The sequence below is a fragment of the Octopus bimaculoides genome, chromosome 17 (genome assembly GCF_001194135.2).
Source record: "Octopus bimaculoides isolate UCB-OBI-ISO-001 chromosome 17, ASM119413v2, whole genome shotgun sequence".
NCBI classification, from domain to species: domain Eukaryota; kingdom Metazoa; phylum Mollusca; class Cephalopoda; order Octopoda; family Octopodidae; genus Octopus; species Octopus bimaculoides.
Genome location: NC_068997.1, coordinates 3,506,986 through 3,510,667, shown reverse-complemented (window position 1 = coordinate 3,510,667; position 3,682 = coordinate 3,506,986). Strand labels below are relative to the sequence as shown.

The following is a 3,682-nucleotide window of genomic DNA, read 5'->3' as shown; positions in this document are numbered from 1 at the left end:
ATAATTAAATCTATTCAAAAATATAGTCACTCGTCAGGTCTAAAATAAAATTAAAATAATATTAAAAAAAAACAATTTACGTATTGTAACTTACTATAAATATCAAATAAATATATAAAAAATATTTGTTTTAACAATAAATAAACAAATGATCGAGTAACATTTAACAATATTTCTTAAAATGAAAACATAACTTATCTTTTCGAAGACTTCCAGTTAAACTAAATTTTAAACGTAAAATTTCTACGTATTACTTTTAAATATAGTTTAAGTGCAATGCTTCGATTATACCCACGTGGTCAGTTGTAATATATATAAGAAATTAAAGAAGGAAAATGCACACACAGTTTTAATGTAAGTTTTAATATATATTGTATTGTGTTTGTCGACCGCTTTCGCTTTCGCTATTCATGACATTAAAATTTATTTAAATACGTATTTTCTTGAGAAGAATTTTTTTGTCCATGTTTTGTGTGGAGTTTATGAATGAACGATTTAACAAGTAAGGGGAGGTATTTGGTTATTATTGTAATTAAAACCAACTTCACTTGTGCCTCTGAGAACCTAATTTATGTAATATCCTGCTCGGGTTGTGGACATCACTATATAGGACAGACGAGTATGACACTGAGACGGAGAACCACTCTACATAAAGAGCAGATCCGGTTCCCGCAATACAGTCTCTTACAACTGTTTTTATTCTTTTGTTGTCAATTGTTGTCATAATACGTTTAAATACCAAACTGGCTCTTCATAGACTATTATATTTCTTCTTAACGCTCTTTTCATATGCATTTATCTATCGGAGATATTTTCTCAATTCACTTTAAATTTAGCTCATTGTGGATTACCTTGATAACGTTGTATTAGCTTATATTTTTGGATATATTCATTTGACTCGTATTTTGTATCTTTTTCTTATATCTAAATATGCTGGCACTATAGAAACGGCCGTAATGTATTATATAGCCATCAATTAATGAGGTAATTTTCTTTATTCTTGTTGCTGTTGTAATATACTCCGAATTTCTCGGAATTCTTCTAAGCGATATTTGGATTTACTTGTAATACACGAGGAATTACCTTGGATGACAGTTCTATCAAAATCTATTGGCATCTGATTGCTTAGAATAGTTAACCAAGTTCATTTAACACTGAGTGCTTTCTAGATATCTGTCTGTGTATTAGACCCTTTTACTTCTTGTTGTACATATACATATACACATACAGATAGATAAATAGATAAATAGAAAGATAGATAGATAGATAGATAGATAGATAGATAGATAGATAGATAGATAGATAGATAGAAAGAAAGAAAGAGAAATAGTCACACGTGGATTTGGGTAGTCGGTGTTATGACATATAAAGTAATGGCATAGGTATGAAAAATAGACCTGAAATATACTCCTAAAAGAAAATAAAGACATGGAATAGTTATTACAAGTTAGATGTTTCGGTGACTATTCTCCTCATCAGTCGCTGCTAGGCTAAACACACTTCTTCGCTAAGCTAAACAATATATAGTAGTTTTTTACATTATGGGTGTTTTATAAATCGGTCAAGTATAGAAACAAGACTGAGGTGATATCTTTAGATGTCATTGCGAGATAATATATTTATAATGTAGCGAAAAACACTTTTGCATTACCCTACTAAGCACAACGCGCTTGAACCTAGAAAGTACAATATATGCATACATGTATGTATGCATGAATACATACGTGGAAATATACATGCATGCATACATATACATATATATACATACATACATAGACATAGACATAGATGCATACATTTACATATATGGCTATATGAGGAGGTGCTGATAAGTTCCTGGCTTTGGGTAAAAAAAATACAGGAAGATCAGTTAATTATGATTTTATTCAACATATTCCTTTCTCAGATTCACACACTTATTGCAACGGTCCTTAAGAGCTCGGAAGGTTGGGGCTCTAACCAAGCCTTTCGCGATAACCTTAAAGCCAGTAACTTTTTATCACCCTCTCGTAGATACATGCATATGTGTGTGTATATGCATACATGTACGTATAAATATATACATGTATGCATGTGTAATATGTATAGTGGTATGTATCTATATATGCGCGTGTATTTGTGTATGTATGCATGCGTGTGTATGTGTACATGAATTTGTTTCTGGATGTTTTCTTCTATTTTTAATTCTCTGAAGTTTGCGGGCAGGGAAGGAGGTGGTTTCTAACAAAGGTACAAAGCTTCATCGTTGGAATGTAGATAACAAAAACGAATTCACATTTCAATTCGAGAAAAGTTTTGCATACTTTTACTTTTCGTCATACACATTGTATTGTGATGCGTGTGTTAGCTGGTTGGCTGATTTTTCCGAAAACCGCAGCTTAAGCCGATTGTCACTTGGGCATTTCCTCACAAGAGCAAGTTCACCAACTGTTGTTGATATATTAATTTGAATTTCTGAACTGTGTACAGAAACTGGAGGTTTAAAAGCAGTTAAACGTAGTTGTCCTCATTCTCTCTCTTCGAGATAGCAAGGCAGGTGACCTTTATGACGGTATATACTTTTTCTTGTATGACCCAAAGAACTTTATCGGCCTATTTCGTTTCACTTGGTAGAAGATTTAATGGGAATTTTTCACCAATATTACTTGTGCTGAGGAAGGTGTCGAGCTGCCAAAATCTTTAACATCTGGCAGCTCGACAGATATGATTAACGGCATTTACGTTCTCAGTTAAAATTTTTCCGGGGTCGACTTTACTTTTCGGTGTGGATAAAATAAGTACCGGCTGACTAACGGTGTTGATTTAATCGACTTTTCCCTTCCCCGAATCTGCTGGCCTTCTGCTGATGCTTTTGTATGAATTCAATTACAAGGGTGTTCCTCTATTCGAGGACAATATTTTTTTCGGATGGCATTGTATATTTCGTGTGTGTATTTCGTGTGCAAGATTCTTGATGTGGATACGTGTGTCGAAAGAAATACAATTAAACATATAAGCACGAACACATAAGTGCGAGCACACATACGAGCTTGTACACACTCACATGCTCATACCGAACAGTTTCAAAACAACGCCAAATCATACATTCAAAATAAATGGAAGTGGAGAGACAAGTTACTGAAGAGATTGCAAGAGTGCAATGAAATTATTTAACAAAAAACTATATACTGTTTATAAAATTAATAAAGGACTGAACCAGTGCGTGTGTTTATTACCGGCATAATGCCTCTCCCAAAGTTTAATTGTGTCGTATATTTGTATATATGTTTGTACTTATTTATGAATAAATGTATTTATGAAAGTATTTGTATATATCGTATGTATACATGTATGTATGCAATGATGTGTATGCATTTCTCAATGTTGCTGATCATACCCCAGTACATATTATTATTTTGTAAAGCCTGATATTTATTCTGCCCTCTTCTTTTACCGAACCGCAAAGTTACAGGGACTTCAGCACACGAACAACAATTGTCAAGCGGTGGTGGGAGACAAAGGCACGCGCGCGCGCACGCACACACACACACACACACACACACACACACCACCACCACTACCATCACCATCACCACCACCACCACCACCATCACCACCACCAACATCGCCACCACCACCAAAGTAGTGATAAAATAGTACAGCAGGGTTCGACACCAACCCCTACCAGAGCCTCGTGGTGCTT

At 34.4% G+C, this 3,682-nt stretch overlaps 1 protein-coding gene across 1 annotated transcript in view; it reads right to left on the bottom strand.

Moving 5' to 3' along the window:
• Positions 1-3,682, bottom strand: part of LOC128249707 (mucin-2-like) — a 94,906-nt gene that overhangs the window by 11,028 nt on the left and 80,196 nt on the right. The window lies entirely within an intron of this gene.